The 18360-nt window shown below is 43.4% G+C and overlaps 1 protein-coding gene and 1 pseudogene across 1 annotated transcript in view; both read right to left on the bottom strand.

The window, feature by feature from the left end:
* Positions 1–18360, bottom strand: part of LOC126243480 (uncharacterized) — a 1765051-nt gene that overhangs the window by 698440 nt on the left and 1048251 nt on the right. The gene's annotated exons all lie outside the window — the stretch shown is intronic.
* LOC126207646 (5S ribosomal RNA) lies at positions 9750–9866 on the bottom strand (annotated as a pseudogene).

Here is an 18360-nt window from a genome sequence, read left to right as displayed (position 1 = left end):
GAATCCAAATGTGGGCACTAGAAGCCTTTAAAATGGTTGGCTTGGACAATTTCAAAACTTCGATTGCTTTAGTGTACAATATTAATGCTAAATATGACATTTCATGCAGGTGTATTACTAAGTCTGCCACACGTAATGACATAGAAGACAATAAGAGTATTCGTCAGAAGGTACAACAGATAGTGGAGGAAGTGAACATGTTTATGGCAGAATAGGATGTGGAGAAAGGAAATATTCCTGCCTCGGGCATCGATGTGTGTGATGTCCTTAGGATAGTTAGGTTTAAGTAGTTCTAAGTTCTAGGGGACTAATGACCTCAGCAGTTGAGTCTCATAGTGCTCAGAGCCATTTGAAAGGAAATGTTGGAAACAGCGACCAGATTCTGTTTCTGTATGACGTGTCTTCACCATCAACACTGTCCCACAGAGGAGAGAAAAGTACGGCTAGTGTGTTGCAGACTATACATAGCTCTGCCCGCGCGGTTGGCCGTGCGGTATAACGCACGGCTTTCCGGGCGGGAAGAAGTGCCTGGCCCCGGCACGAATCCGCCCGGAGGATTTGTGTCGAGGTCCGAGGTCCGGTGGTCCGGGCAGCCTGTGGATGGTTTTCAGGCGGTTTTCCATCTGCCTTGGCGAATGCGGGCTGGTTCCCGTTATTCCGCCTCAGTTACACTATGTCGGCGATCGCTGCGCAAATAAGTTCTCCACGTAGGCGTACACCACTGTCACGCTACCACGCAAACATAGGGGCTACACTCGTCTGGTGTAAGACGTTCCCTGGGGTGGGGGGTGGGGGGGGGGTCCGCTGGGGCCGAACCGTCGTTTCTGGGTCCCCGGTTAACTTAACATAACATACAATACATAGCTCTACCCACAGCTACACAACTGATGTGGCTTTCTGAATGACAGGCAGACTAGCAAACAAGCTGTACATCTGTTATCAAGAGACAGAAAGCACTTCCGGCCCAGATATTTTAAAGAAGCTTGAAAGAACTTGCAAACGAAACATTCATGTGGAGGCAAGAAAAAGTGGAAAAATTACTGAAGAACACATCCAACGTTTTCTAACTTCATTCCTCGGCGAATACGTAACTAGTGAAAAGGGCCTATTGCTGTGCAATTGCTGGACACGTCATACAGATCGTACTATTCTAGGTGCAAGTTTTCCAAAGAAAGATGTTACGCACAAGATACTGAGACCGAAAGCAACAAAATATTGCTATCGCCTTGACGTTTACTTCTTTCTACAATATAAGCTCTATGTCCGAAGGACTGCTGATTTTTTAAGACTAAAATGTGCCAAACCGTAAGTGAAGAAACATGAGCGTTAATTCATCACAAAACTTCACTCTGTGATTTACAATAAATTTTCTGCACCTAAATATATGTCTATGTTACAATACCCTCGGCGAAAGACAGGTTGTGACATTGACATACCCATAGCATCATTTGAAAATGTAATTAGTGTGGCTTTTGATAGTGGACTGCTTGAATGCGAAAGTGATTCTGAATGTGAAAATATGGCTTCAGTGAGCTGTACACACTGTTCTGCTCCACCTTATTTTAACCACTCCATCGAAATGACGCATCTGCACAATGAGGACTAATATAAGCACTATCAGGTGAGTAGGATGTGTGTGATTTGCGCTTTTATAATCACTTTAAGCAGAGGGTTTTTGGCACTGCCAATTGAAAATTTCATGATACACTGACGTCACTGAATTACGTGTAATTTTCCTCACATAATATTGACATCCTGTTACTTTGTTTCTCTCTATTAAAATGTCACTTGTGGTAGAACGCAACGTGTTGCAAGTAAATGACAATGCTGTTTTGTAAGTAGGCTATTTAGGTTTTTTTATTGGTAACGCCACCTCTGTATGAAAATCACTGGCTGTGCTGTGTGCAGTCTGTGGCTGCTTTGCATTGTTGTAATACTCGCCATTGTAGTGTTAGGCAGCTGGCTGTGAACAGCGCGTAGCGTTGCGCAGTTGGAGGTGAGCCGCCAGCAGTGGTGGATGTGGGGAGAGAGATGGCGGAATTTTGAAATTTGTCATGAACTGCTATATATATTATGACTTTTGATGACTATTAAGGTAAATACATTGTTTGTTCTCTATCAAAATCTTTCATTTGCTAACTATGCCTATCAGTAGTTAGTGCTTTCAGTAGTTTGAATCTTTTATTTAGCTGGCAGTAGTGGCGCTCGCTGTACTGCAGTAGTTCGAGTAACCAAGATTTTTGTGAGGTAAGCGATTTGTGAAATGCATAGGTTAATGTTAGTCAGGGCCATTCTTTTGTAGGGATTATTGAAAGTCAGATTGCGTTGCGCTAACAAAATATTGTGTGTCAGTTTAAGCACAATCTTGTACAATTGTTGAAAGGAGACGTTTCAGTTTTTATGATCGAATGTTACTCTAAGCGTGATTTCGTGCAGTTCCGAGCATTCGAGGTCAAAGGTGTCCCTTGTCGGAAAGAACTGCTGCAGTGTAGCATAGAAAGTAACTGCAAGAAATACGAAATGAGACGAACAGAAATTACACTTTATTCGAAGACGATATTTAAGGGGCTCCGGAAAGGCTCAAAATCATGAAAAGTTCAATTTTTACTTTTTTGCGTTTTCTGAATCTGCAGACTATTACCTTTTAATAGATATTTAATTTATTCAATTCCGAAGACTACAACTATTTTTAAATTTTTTTTTGAAATGTGTTCTACATGGGCGTGACCCACTGTGGCGCTGTTAAACTGCTGTCAAATGGTGTTATTATTAACGTCCGTGTTCATCAGGTACATTTTAGTGATGTGAGATAAAGTATGTGTTGTGGCTAACCTGTGATGGTTCAATATATATCGCTGGTGTGATTGTCGATTGTTTCATGTTTATTTACTCTGTCGTTATCTCGAAAATATTCGTAATTAATTCTGTTTCTTGAGTCTCTGTTTTGTTGAAGTATAATAATGAGTAAAAGTAAAGTTATTAGAAATCCTCTGAAGGCTTTTAAGAAAAGGAGGAATGTTGGAAAGCCAAAGGTATGTGTTATTACTGTAAACAACAAAGACGATGAAAATCCCCAACATAGCTTGTGTCCCAAAGAACAAGACAGTTGGTGTAAATATAACAAAGGATTGCTAACTGGTGAAGTGTACACTCATAAGCATAGTCTGCCTCATGCAAGAATGGAGGTGATAAAACCTATTTTCAGAGACTTAGCACCACCTGAACTGTTGAAAAAGTGTATTCACGGAAAAACTCAAAACCCCAATGAAAGTGTAAATAGTGTTATATGGTCGAGAATCCCCAAGACTGTATTTGTTGGAATAGAAACACTTCACTTTGGTGTGTATGATGCTGTTGCGACTTTCAATGATGGCAACATTGTAAGGTGCAAGGTATTTAGAAATATGGGAATGAAGATAGGTTCTAACATGGTACGAGCGATGCTTGCTTTAGACAAGGAACGCCTTCGGGCTGCAGACAGGGCTGTAAAGAGTCTAGAAATACAAGCAAGAGTAAACAGGAGGAGGAACAAGAGGAAGCTGGAGGAGGAGTTTGCAGAGGATGAAGATAATCCATCCTATGGACCTGGAATGCACTAAAAAGTTAATCCAATCTTGTCGCTCGATTCCCAAAACTTTTATTTTCTCATACTAATTACATGTTTTCTAAGGATCTTCCAAACATTTGTTTCAAACTTTCAGTAAATGTTACACAGTACCTTCTGCATAATTTAACACAGCCTTTTTCCAAAAAACTGTATATTTTTGAATATATAAATAAAAAATTGCAAAAAAATGTTGTGAATTTTCATTACAATTGAAAAAAAAATCATCTTTAATAACTGAACTAAAATTTTGTAAAATCCCTGTGTTAAGTTGAAGCCCATATTCCAATAAATAATCTGTAAAAAGTTCAACTTCCTACCTCAAATACTTTGTGAGGAAAGATGTAATTTATAAGCGTTATTTTAACATTGCAAGTATAGGGCGTTCCGGAGCCCCTTAAAGCCGCCACGATTCATGACGGTCCCCTGTATATTACAAAAGGCACGACATGGTTCTTAATTGTGTGTGCTCATCGCGGACGTCGGAACACGATCTGCAGCTACATGGTTGGTAAGGAGGTATTGGGGTAGGGCGTTCCATTCCTCCAGTAGTGAGACGGACAACTGCTGGAGTGTCGTTGGTATGTGGGCGCACTCCGCACGGGTTCGATGGGAATTAAATTGAGTGAAGGACCAGGCCAGTGTATTTCCCGAACATAGTCTCGTTCCAAGAACTCCAGAAGTTCGATGCGTTCGCGCGTTGTCGTCCATAAAAATGAAGTCAGGGCCGAATCTACCCCTCAAAAACGCACGTGAGGAGGGGAGTACAGTAGCGCTATGACGGCGTTGTGTGTGTAACGCATTCATTGATTTGGTTGACAGTACGCTCATGCAACATTGTGCCTCCTCACACCGTAACACCTGCACCACCAAATCGATCATTTTCGACAATGTTCCTGGGTGGCTTTCGTGTGTTCCCGCCACTCGCCGTATGACGGTACACTCAGAATCTGCTCTCGTCGGAGCGCAGCAACAGATCAGAGACGTCTTGCTTATCTTCCTTCTGTTTCGGTGTTTGTTATTATATCAGCTGCAGCAATATGTTGCTTAGCAGTTTTCTTAATGGTACGTAGGTGTCTGTATTTCTAAGAATGTATGCTGACGAGTGACGTATAGACAGACCGTTCTATCCTACCGTCTCAAACTCTCCGCTCTTCCTCCACCGACTGCTCACGCTGTTAATTTCTCTAGCGCCTCCTGGTGACGTTACGTCAGAAATTCATGCGAAGAACAGTGTTGTAAATGCATAAGAGTTAAACAAAATAGATAACCCTTATCCCTCGCGCTCAAGGCTTGCGACGACTAACAACACCCTTACAAACCCACCGACTACGCCTCGCGGCTTTAGAATAAGCTACCAAGCGTGTACCTGAGTTACATGCATACATTCATTGCTTCCTGTGGCACAGTGACACAGAAAACGACTGCGTCAAAGCTGCTGAGGGGGGTGCAGCGCCACTCCCGAGCTCGTTACGTCGCTCGCTGAAGCACAAACAACTACAAACTAATGCCTGCACCTGACCTAGCACAGCAGCAGCTATTTCGAGTTGACAATAACATTTCGTTGTGGCGCCAACCTCGTGAGGTCACTCATGTTGCTGTCATTACGTCACTGCCACGGTCCACACTAACAAGATGTGTTTCCTCCTTGCACAGAGTCTGTCTTCTGGTTTACTTACTTCATTGTTAAGTGAATCACAAACACTGAAAACGAATTACAACGAATTGACGGCCAATTCGTAATGGATAGATTTACATCAGCTTTTCCGATGAGAACTGAGGTGTAATGAAAGAACAGCCGTTCCACCCATTTTACGTGATACAAGCAGAAGAAATTAGCGGCAAGATGAAATGACGTTGGTCGCCGCTGGGAAGCGCCACTCTATAAATAGCAGAAATAGCTTGGCGATGTTTTGATACTTTACTTCGTGAAGACGGTGTAACACTTGAAGGCTAGGAAACATTTTGTCATAATAAAAGAAAATTGTATGTTAGATAAATAGTAAGCAGTTTCCTTCTATCTGCGGACAAGCGTTCGTTTATCACTTGTATAACCCCACAAACGACTTGTGGTCTCAGCAAGACAATCACTACTGAAATGTGTCAATATTACGATGAACACACCGCGGATACGAGAGCGTTTTCATGGGATCCAAGTCATCTGAGCTGATTCCAATAGCTGTACATTGGAAGTTATAAAGGGAGACGGTCTCTACGCCAACCAATTTCAACATCGTCTGTGATGTATGTTTGAATAATGTCAACACAGAATTTTGCTGCCGAAAATATACGATAGTTTGCACTCTCAAATCAAATTATGTATTTGGAAACGGATGTTCTCTGAGAAAAGAGTAAATAAGAATGGCTGTTGTACAGATACAAATAGATTCAAGATTTTTCAACCGTGAACTTCGTATCCGATCTTCATCGATTAGTCGAAAATCATGCAGTTCTACTGTAGACGACTATAGATCTCAAAACGGATATTTAAGTTAAAGCTACTTTGTAGACAATTCATTGTATGATAAATGACAACATTTGAAAGTAGTTTTTCACAGTGTCAACAATATCTACTTTCCTACAACTTTACTTACAGATTTTCGTAGTCGTGTACGTGAGCCAAGGTATCGATTTCGGATGGAAGAGGTGTGTTTTCAGCAGACTCATTCTTACCCTTACCTGTAGTATCCTGAGAAAGTTCAATGTTATACATATTTAGAGGTAACACTAATAAGTGATAAGAAATGGGACAGTCACATAAAATCAGTTTTACATTCGACAAATAAAACTTAAACTAAACTCCGCCCGAACAGGCCATGATGGTACAACGCTACCGACCGACCGCCGTGTCTTCCTCGGACCGAAGGCGTCACTGGATGCGGATATGGAGGAGCATGTGGTCAGCACACCGCTCTTCTTGCCGAATGTCAGTTTACGAGACCGACGTTAGATGAATAGAAGATTTAAATTTATTGAAAGGCTTTTGGGAAAACATAATAAATCTCTATTTGAAAGGCATGCGAGATGCTGGAGCGCAGACTTCCAGAGTAGGCTTATTGTTCCAGGGTTTGGACATCGATTAATTTCAGACACGCTTTGGTCAATATGGAACAGAAACACTCGGTAATCTTACATGAGATTCTTTGGAAGACGGATGCTATATTCCTTGACTTCCGGAAAGCATTTGACTTGGTGCCCCACTGCAGACTCCTATCTAAGGTACGAGCATATGGGATTAGTTCCCAAATATGTGATTGGCTCGAAGACTTCTTAAGTAATAGAACCCAGTACGTTGTCCTCGGTGGTGAGTGTTCATCGGAGGTGACGGTATCATCTGGAGTGCCCCAGGGAAGTGTGGTAGGTCCGCTGTTGTTTTCTATCTACACAAATGATCTTTCGGATAAGGTGGATATCAATGTGCGGCTGTTTGCTGATGATGCTGTGGTGTACGGGAAGGTGTCGTCGTTGAGTGACTCTAGGAGGATACAAGATGACATGGACTGGCTTTGTGATTGGTGTAAAGAATGGCAGCTAACTCTAAATATAGATAAATGTAAATTGATGCAGATGAATAGGAAAAAGAATCCCGAAATGTTTGAATACTCCATTAGTAGTGTAGCGCTTGACACAGTCACGTCGATTAAATATTTGGGCGTAACATTGCAGTGCTATATGAAGTGGAACAGGCATGTAATGGCAGTTGTGGGGAAGGCGGATAGTCGTCTTCGGTTCATTGGTAGAATTTTGGGAAGATGTGGTTCATCTGTAAAGGAGACAGCTTATAAAACACTAATACGACCTATTATTGAGTACTGCTCGAGCATTTGGAATCCCTATCAGGTCGGATTGAGGGAAGACATAGAAGCAATTCAGAGGCGGGCTGCTAGATTTGTTACTGGTAGGTTAGATCATCACGCGAGTGTTACGGAAATGCTTCAGGAACTAAGGTGGGAGTCACTGGAGGAAAGGAGGCGTTCTTTTCGTGATAGCTACTGAGGAAATTTAGAGACAGCAATTGAGGCTGACTGCAGTACAATTTTACTGCCACCAACTTATATTTCGCGGAAAGAGATTAGGGCTCGTACAGAGGCATATAGGCAGTCATTTTTCCCTCGTTCTGTTTGGGAGTGGAACAGGGAGAGAAGATGCTAGTTGTGGTACGAGGTACCCTCCGCCACGCACCGTTTGGTGGATTGCGGTGTATGTATGTAGATGCAAATGTAGATGTAGAATTTCTCGCGCAACCTTTTGTGTAAACTTGGACAACCTGTGCTCGAAGATGATTATTCGTCCTTTATGCTGCCGCCTTCGTATAATATGAGAGAGATTGCGGTGTGTAAACGACCACACAGACATTTTTCTCATGCTTAATATGTGATTGAATTGTACAGGAAATCGCAAATTTTGGTACAATGTGTCTTCCACCACGCACTGTGCAGTGGCTCGTAGCGTATGTCTGTACATTGCTTTCAACAAAGCTAGTAAGAAATCTGCTGATACCACTACCCGAATGCTGTCCGCTATGTCGACAGGACCAGAGATGGGGTCCTTCCTACACATCGGTCACGGGACTTGAAGATGGCGTAAAGTTACGCTGAAACTGGTTGCACAGATAAAATAAAACTGGAAATTATACGGCTGAAGGCGTTTTGATTTGAATTCTGATTTGACATTTCACAGTAACTTAATTTTGACTGTTGAAATCATCATCTACTACCACAAAGGAAATTAAAGGCCCAGACGCTCATCAGGGAGTTCTCTGAAATGGAGCCAAAGGAAGAAGTGAACAACTTTGCGTCAGCGGGAATCCACGAAGAGAGAGCCGAGCCGCTTGCCTGTTAATCCAGCTGTGGCGCCGCTCTAGAAAACTGCATGACGTCACGCCACGCCGCACCACACGCGGGCCAGCTGCGGGCTGTCAGGTATCTGGTGACACGGTTCTGCCCGCCGGTCCGCCGATCGTCCGCCGCCTACGCCACCGCCACCGCCAGAACTTCACCGCCCCCACTCCGCGCCCCCGGCCTTGTTTATTGCATTCCGCACACCACCCAGCGCCGAAGGCCGCCGGCTGTCGCTGACTCTGGCTTCCAACTACTTCGATGTCTCTCTCTCTCTCTCTCTCTCCCTTTCCGCCACGGCTCTCTCATTTCATGCATATGTCTTCCTCTCCAGAGAAAATGCCTTTCGAATATCGTCCCACGCAGACGCTGCCGGGTCTTTCAGGCTCTGCAGCAGATTTAAACTTTCACTTGAAAAGTGCCTAGCGTGGTGTCATTGATTAAAAAAAAGCCCTGAGGCGCAGGGTTCAAGACGTTTAACAAATGGAGCGAACAGTGCATATGCATCTCACCTTATTGCTTCTATCAGCCGTAATTATTTTTACAAAATTCTTGCTATAGACGAATGTTTTACAGCAGAATACCTCTTTAGCGAGATAGGTTGTAGCAAACTGTCTACAATCAGGTACAATCCAACGTTTTGCGATAAAGAAGGCTGTAAAGAAGTTAATTCTCAAAAGACAGAATGACATAAGAGGAGCACAGCAATTAAAAGAAAGGCTGCTGAAAACTGGAGACGACGAAAGGGAACTTAACGTGTTACCGATAGGTAACTGTTTACGTAAATGGAGATCAAAATCTAATAATTTACAGATTTATAAAGGATGTAAATGAAAGAACTGCGAGAAAATGTGAGCACAATAACTGGAACAACATGAAAAGGAAGATGAAACTCTAATAATTTACAGATTTATATAGGACGTAAATGAAAGAATTACGGCAAAATGTGAACGCGGCATCTGGAATGCGAGTATTGCAATATACAGGGTTATCAAAAAGTCAGTATAAATTTGAAAACTTAATAAACCACGGAATAATGTAGACGGAGAGGTAAAAATTGACACACGTCCTTGGAATGACATGAGGTTTTATTAAAACTAAAAACTAACTCCGTCTACAGGCCGCAAGCGACCCATCGGGACCATCCGACCGCCGTATCATCCTCAGGTGAGGATGCGGATAGGAGGGGCATGGGGTCAGCACACCGCTCTCCCGGTCGTTATGACGGTTTTCTTTGACCGGAGCCGCTACTATTCGGTCGAGTAGCTCCTCAATTGGCATCACGAGGCTGAGTGCACCCCGAAAAATGGCAACAGCGCATGGCGGCTGGATGGTCACCCATCCAAGTGCCGGCCACACCCGACAGTGCTTAACTTCGGTGATCGCACGGGAACCGGTGTATCCACTGTGGCAAGGCCGTTGCCATGAGGTTTTATTAGAACCAAAAAACAACAAAGTTCACAAAATGCCCGACAGATGGCGCGTGAAAGATCTCTTGCGCGCGTCGTTTGGTGATGATCGTGTGCTCAGCCGCCACTTTCGTCATGCTTGGCCTCCCACGTCCCCAGACCTCAGTCTGTGCGATTATTGGCTTTGGGGTTACCTGAAGTCGCAAGTGTATCGTGAACGACCGACATCTCTAGGGATGCTGAAAGACAACATCCGACGCCAATGCCTCTCCATAACTCCGGACATGCTTTACAGTGCTGTTCACATTATTCCTCGACTACAGCTATTGTTGAGGAATGATGGTGGACATGTTGAGCATTTCCTGTAAAGAACATCATCTTTGCTTTGTCTTACTTTGTTATCCTAATTATTGTTATTCTGACCAGATGAAGCGTCATCTGTCGGAAATTTTTTGAAATTTTGTATTTCTTTTTTTTTTGGTTCCAATAAAACGCCATGTCATTCCACGCATGTGAGTCAATTTGTACCTCTCTATTTACATTATTCCGTGATTTATTCAGTTTTCAAATTTATACTGACTTTTTGATCACCCGGTACTTCCTTGTGAATGTATCATCATATATATCGCTCTGCGATAATATTGTACATAGAACTTGCAGATTAATGTTCTTAACTGTGTTGGAAGGAAATACAAACTTAGCGGCTTCTGGTGTAAGATCCATGAATTTCCCTTCTCTGAGCCTGGCATTTTAGAATACAGTGACGGACGTAGGTGGTCGTACCGCTGTGAATACGGGACGGCTCGAGCCCTCCCCTGCTGTGCTTTTGTTTCCCTCAAGTGTTGCGGCCACACGCCGGCTGGTTACCGTTGTGTGCGGGGTGGCACTGTCCTCATGGATATAGCAGGGCTGCCGTAGATCCTGTCGGCGGTTGCAAATACACAACAACGACATTGTGCTGTCTTCATCGTGGGAAAATTCCGGAATCTAATTGTCTGGATGATGTCAGTCATTCAGAAGAACTTTAGGCAAATGATCTGTAGTGTAAATTCTGAACCGATGATTAGCGACACAGCATACACAGTGCAGCAACCTCTGGGCAGTCAATGGTATAATGGAAGTGGTAGTGCGGACGTTTTGGCATGCTTCCCCTGCGTTTCAGCGTGTTGAGAATAGTTCTTGGTGATCACTGTGGCGGAAGTTGTGAATCCTCCCCTCCCAGCATGGTTTTTCTGGAGGGGCGGAGAAGAATCAGAGGTCGAGAAGTGATGTGTGGCCGAGAGGGCACATCGGGAGAAAGAGAGAAGAGACAGACAGACAGAGAGCGAGAGAGAGAGAGAGAGAGAGAGAGAGAGAGAGAGACGGGCGCCTGTTCGTACCCTGGAGCAGTTTTCGCTGAATCGTTCAATTGTCGCTTTTTGGCGTTATCGCTGCTTTTCCTCTGAACTGCTCACAATTTGCGAGGGCAATTCCGCAACTTGTGTTGCTTTTTCAGTTTCTTTACTTGTTTGGACCTTGAATCTAGTTTTAACTTGCGTTTGGGAAATGCAGAGGTTCTGGAAAGCCAGTAACGGTTCCATAGCAAACTTCCTCTGAATTAGAAGTATCCCCCACTTGTCAGCAGAACAGTCTGTCCCAAGCTAGCTCCACTCAAACGATGGTTTCTTGTGCTTTTGGACATATCAGGAAGAATTCCATTGTGGACTTTGACTTGTTCAATTTTGTAGATATAATTTGTCTTTTGGCTAAACATTAAATAACAAACTGTTCATAGATTCATCTCGAGAAAATAACCGCTTTACTTGTGTGAAGCAATTTAGAGAAAATAAGTCCAGTGTTTTCCTCTTTTTATTGTCCTTCAGGCCAGGTTAAGCTCATGGAATAACAAATATGATCGATTTCTTTTGCATAACTGGATTGTGCTCTTACTGTGAAGGCGCTCCTTTGTAAAATAAAACCCCTATACGGAACTAAATATGTGCGGTAAGAAATGTAATTAATTAATTTGTACGGCAAATAACTAATGAGATCTGCTTCTTTCATACGCAATGAATTTGGTACTGAGATGACAAAGCTTTTTCAATTACTGTAGCTAGCAATTTGCCGGGTTAAGGCAATATAAGGCTTACACTAGTATGAATATTCACTACATGTTGAACACGTAAGGATGGCAAGCCAGTAACACTTTCCACTTCCGAGACCCAGAACGTCACGCTCACTCGGCATTCAGAAAATTAATTCAGTGATCCTCACATATATAGAAATGTATGTAACTGCTCACTGAGAATGAGATTTGAAGATAGAAAGCGTTGAAAAAACATGAAATGATCGTATGGCGTTTACTGGCCGCGATATCCCCTTCGGGGTTCGGCCGCCGTGTTGCAAGTCGATTGTACATAATGTAAGTGTAATATGAAGAAGTAGGCACAGGAATATAGTAGAAATTAGTTAAGGTTCGTGGAATTGAAGCGCCTGCTCCGTTCACCACCGCCGTCCGTCATCATGGTGGTAGCTCTGAAGACGGTCTAAAGCCGACCGAAACCGGTAACCTCGAAAAAAAAAGGAAGTTTTGTTGCGGTTGTGGTTTGTCCTGTTCATTTTTAAATATAACGGATAGCAATGAGAGAGAAGTGGCACTTATCATACTAAACCTCGCAATACCAAGAGGGAAGGGTATTTTATGCTAATCTTTTGAAAGTATTATAATCTACTCATATACTTCATATTTTAAATTTTTGTTAAAATATTTATTGTTTTAATGATTTTTTATAGCAGCTCCCGTAATTGTTTTTAAATTTTCTGTAAAACTCAATACAAAAATTTTACTCTTAGTAGTGAACGTGGATTTTCACAACAGAGGTCATATTAATATTTTCAGGCTCAAGACCCTTCTTATACATTTATAGATCTTTAAAGAACGCGTTTGCAAAGGCGCGGTTATTATGTGTTTCGTCCATCAGAAAACGTCCACACACATTGCGATTATCTCTTCCTCTGAAGTCCGGTCCACACGCCTTTGCTACTAATTCCGAATAATTTTGCTCCATTAGGAAAGCTTAGGAAGAACCAGTAGCCTTAACTGCGTCCAACTGGTACAAGAAATGTTTTTCAGTATCACGTTTGTTGAGTGATTAATTCAAATGGAGTTTTTTAGTGAAAACGTCAATATATTGTCACTTCTTTCATACAAAAGCGCTGCTAGGTCCGTGCTGATCCAAAGTTAAGGTTTCCACATTGACACGCAATCACATTCACTCGTTATAGCCAGCTTATGGTAGTTTACCGAACCCAGTACCAAAAAGATTACCAAAACGGATTGTCTGAGACGAATCTCGTTTAGATATTGCACAATTTTACCACTAAGACTGTTCAGTTGAAGGTCACGACTTACATATCACGCGATCCGCATTTTCGTTATACAGCAGTCACAGTTCACATATTACAATCAAAATTTCACATGTACGGCTTTCTCACTTGTTCCCGTTCACTTTGTGACATTACTAGATCAAGTTTTAATCATTATTCCGTAAGATATTCACATCTACTCAGAACCCCTGATACCCTCGCGCGAACGTGATCAAGATGAGCTCCGAATTGTGTTTAGGCTCCACAAAGCAATTCTCTTAGCTCACCAAATACACACTGTCCTCTGGGCTGATATATACACTACTGGGCATTAAAATTGCTACACCACGAAGATGACGCGCTACAGACGCGAAATTTAACCGACAGGAAGAAGACGATGTGATATGCAAATGATTAGCTTTTCAGAGCATTCACACAAGGTTGGCCCCGGTGGCGACACCTAAAACGTGCTGACATGAGGAAAGTTTCCAACCGATTTCTCATACACAAACAGCAGTTCACCGGCCTTGCCTGGTGAAACTGAGTTGTGATGCCTCGTGTAGGGAGGAGAAATGTGTACCATCACGTTTCCGACTTTGATAAATGTCGGATTGTAGCCTATCGTGATTGCGGTTTATCGTATCGCGATATTGCTGCTCGTGTTGGTCAAGATCCTATGACTGTTAGCAGAATATGGAATCGGTGGGTTCAGGAAGGTAATACGGAACGCCGCGCTGGATCCCAACGACCTCGTATCACTAGCAGTCGACATGACAGGCATCTTATCCGCATGGCTGTAACGGATCGTGCAGCCACGTCTTGTGGCTCTACCCTTCATTCGATCCCTGCGAAACCCTTCATTTCAGCAGGATAATGCACGACCGCATGTTGTAGGTCATGTACGGGCCTTTCTGGATACAGAAAATGTTCGACTGCTGCCCTGGCCAGCACATTCTCCAGATCTCCCACCAATTGAAAACGTCTGGTCAATGGTGGCCGAGCAACTGATTCGTCACAATACACCAGTCACTACTCTTGATGCACTGTGGTATTGTGTTGAAGCTGCATGGGCTGCTGTACCTGTACACGCCATCCAAGCTCTGTTTGACTCAATGCCCAGGCGTATCAAGGCCGTTATTACGGCCAGAAGTGGTTGTTCTGGGTACTCATTTCTTAGGATCTACGCACCCAAATTGCGTGAAAATGTAATCACATGTCAGTTGTAGTATAATATATTTGTCTAATGAATACCCGTTTATCATCTGCATTTCTTCTTGGTGTAGCAATTGTAATGGCCAGTGCTGCGGTTATACAATTAAACAGTCCAATATTACTATTAAACCGCACAATCCAGTGTGCTTTACTTCTGACCAATCACACCTTAATAGCTTTTATAAACCATTTATAAAAAAAAATTTATAAAAACCCACGAATATCAAAATAACTCCCTCTTTAAATAACAAAAGTATCGTAAAATATAACTTGTTTCGCCAGTACCATAAACTGGCTAGTTGTAATTTTCAATTTCCCCTGAGCGTGATTCACTTTCTCTCAATGCAGCTCACCGCAAACATATACTCAGTTACTAGACACAAACAATTCGTTTATTTAATATTTCACATTTAAACTATCAATCACACTAATAAGTAAATGAAATAGCAATAATTAATTAAATTCGAAATTATTGGAATAAATATAGTTTTGTTTCCCAAATATACAGTTTTAACTTCTTGATAATTTCGTAGTCCATAAAATGCTGAGACCTTACGGTCACAGTCGAAAATTCGGTGAATTTGTCACTGCAGAGAAATAAAAAGTGGGAAATATTCACAAACGCTTGTGCAATGTCTATGGAGCATCTGCTGTCGACAGAAGTACGGTTTGTCACTGGGAACGGAGGGTGAGGTCATCAGAAGGCGGTTCGACGGAGCTCCACGATTTGCAGCGATCGGGAAGACTATCCACGTCTGTTACACCAGACGTGTTGCAGTGAGCTGAAGTTGTTATTCGCGAGGACAGACGCATTACGATTCGGCAGTTGGAGGTGCATCTGTCAATCGGCAAAGCAAGTGAGGATTCAACTATCCGCTCACTTGGGTATTCAAAACTGTGTGCAAGATTGGGTCCCGCGGTGTCTATCGGTGGATCACAAATCGCGCAGCAAAAACATTTGTCTTGATTTGTTGCAATGTTTTGAAGCTGAGGTGGAGGCCTTCTTGTCCCGCATTGTGACATGATGAAACTTGGGTTCACCACATTGAGTCCAAAACAAAACTAAGTTGATGGAATGGCGCCATTCCCACTCTGCACCGAAGAAAATATTCAAAGGAACTGCTTCCAAGGGTAACGTCATGATCACTTTGTTCTGGGACTTTGTAGCCGGCCGAAAGGGGCCGTGCGGTTAAAGGCGCTGCAGTCTGGAACCGCAAGACCGCTACGGTCGCAGGTTCGAATCCTGCCTCGGGCATGGATGTGTGTGATGTCCTTAGGTTAGTTAGGTTTCACTAGTTCTAAGTTCTAGGGGACTAATGACCTCAGCAGTTGAGTCCCATAGTGCTCAGAGCCATTTGAACCATTTTTTTGGGACTTTGTAGGTTTGATTCTTATTGATGTGATGCCAAGGGGCCGTACCATTAATTCAGAAGCATATGTTAACACATTAACAAAATTCAAGACGCGCTACCAACGACTTCGGCGCCACAGCAACCCAGGAGAAGTTTTGCTGCAACACGATAACGCTCGGCCCCACACAAGTCTGAGGACTGGTGAACACATCGCAAAACAGGGTTGGACAGTGTTACCACACTATAGACCTGACCTAGTCCTTTCGGACGTCCACTAATTTGGACCGTTAAAGATTGCCATTAATGGAAGACGTTTTGGGGACGATGAGGAGGTGATTCACTTAGTGAAGTACTGGATCCCCCACCAGTGGTACCGACAGGGCCTACACGCCCTTGTTTCGCACTAGAGGCAAGCTATAGAACAGTATGGAGATTACGTGGAAAAACAGGGTGTGTGGATAAAATACCATTATTTCGTGTGTGTAATTCTCAATTACGTTCAATAAAGAATTGTTGAAGGCAAAAAAATTCGGTGCATTACTTTCTGGACAACCCTCGTAAGTGAGATGGAAGGTGCTACACCTCTCTATGTGAATAAAAGTCAACGACAATCAAACAAGTTTGTATTTTTAAAAATAAATTTCTGGTGGTTATAGAGTACCCTTCCCGTTGCTGTCCACTTTACAGAAAATGCTTTAGTATAGCTAAGATTGTGTTAAAATATGGTTTCAGATTCTGGACACCACTTATACATCAGTACATGTTTAAAATGTATGTTAGTAATACAAATTAACAACACTTAAAGAAACTTGTTTCTTCTTTAATTTTTGTAGTGGGCATAATGTACTGTCCTCCCCCTTGATGGTACATATTATGGAAAGTGCGTTGTTATTATCAAATAGATTTACAATAACACAGTACACTATCACGTCCCTGTGTACGTAGGTATACCTCAAAAATGCTGTCTTACACTGATAAAACAAGTATTGCGGCGAAATATTATGCGCGCTTAAAACTTTCTGTTGGACGGGGACTGGAACCCAGAATCTTGACTTACGTGAGCAATACTCTTACCGACTATCTAGACATGACTGATTACTCTACCAGTATCTCTTCTAATTTCAAAATATCGCAGAATCTATAGTACACATTCGAGGAATAATACTCGTTGGAGAAAGGACGTCGCAGACAAATTGCGTGCCACAGCCGAGAGGTTGTTTGCACAATTAATCTTGAAGTTTATAAGTGGAGTGTTGCTGTTTTGAATCTGCCTGACAGATTACAACAGGTTTGAAAGCAGAACTCACTGCACAGCAGAGTACTGATTTTGAAAACATTACACGGTTACAGGAGGCTAACTAAATTGTAGAAAAATGAAGTACAAATTACTTTTAGGACTGTGAGAATATAGCAACAAATGTATTTTTATGTTTTTCCACGATATGCATCTACAAAAATCATAAAATGTAACTGCAGGAGATTTATTTCGATGCAGCTATGATGAACTGAAATTTACTTCAAACAATCAATCAATCAGGATGAAAGTGACACATTCTGGGAGCAGCTCTTAATTAGTGATGTAATAAAATGAAGTGATTTAGAGCAGCAAAAGTAATTACATAAATACACTCCTGGAAATGGAAAAAAGAACACATTGACACCGGTGTGTCAGACCCACCATACTTGCTCCGGACACTGCGAGAGGGCTGTACAAGCAATGATCACACGCACGGCACAGCGGACACACCAGGAACTGCGGTGTTGGCCGTCGAATGGCGCTAGCTGCGCAGCATTTGTGCACCGCCGCCGTCAGTGTCAGCCAGTTTGCCGTGGCATACGGAGCTCCATCGCTGTCTTTAACACTGGTAGCATGCCGCGACAGCGTGGACGTGAACCGTATGTGCAGTTGACGGACTTTGAGCGAGGGCGTATAGTGGGCATGCGGGAGGCCGGGTGGACGTACCGCCGAATTGCTCAACACGTGGGGCGTGAGGTCTCCACAGTACATCGATGTTGTCGCCAGTGGTCGGCGGAAGGTGCACGTGCCCGTCGACCTGGGACCGGACCGCAGCGACGCACGGATGCACGCCAAGACCGTAGGATCCTACGCAGTGCCGTAGGGGACCGCACCGCCACTTCCCAGCAAATTAGGGACACTGTTGCTCCTGGGGTATCGGCGAGGACCATTCGCAACCGTCTCCATGAAGCTGGGCTACGGTCCCCCACACCGTTAGGCCGTCTTCCGCTCACGCCCCAACATCGTGCAGCCCGCCTCCAGTGGTGTCGCGACAGGCGTGAATGGAGGGACGAATGGAGACGTGTCGTCTTCAGCGATGAGAGTCGCTTCTGCCTTGGTGCCAATGATGGTCGTATGCGTGTTTGGCGCCGTGCAGGTGAGCACCACAATCAGGACTGCATACGACCGAGGCACACAGGGCCAACACCCGGCATCATGGTGTGGGGAGCGATCTCCTACACTGGCCGTACACCACTGGTGATCGTCGAGGGGACACTGAATAGTGCACGGTACATCCAAACCGTCATCGAACCCATCGTTCTACCATTCCTAGACCGGCAAGGGAACTTGCTGTTCCAACAGG

Source organism: Schistocerca nitens, chromosome 1 (assembly GCF_023898315.1).
Source record: "Schistocerca nitens isolate TAMUIC-IGC-003100 chromosome 1, iqSchNite1.1, whole genome shotgun sequence".
NCBI classification, from domain to species: Eukaryota; Metazoa; Arthropoda; class Insecta; order Orthoptera; family Acrididae; genus Schistocerca; species Schistocerca nitens.
This window is presented reverse-complemented; position numbering and strand designations above follow the sequence as displayed.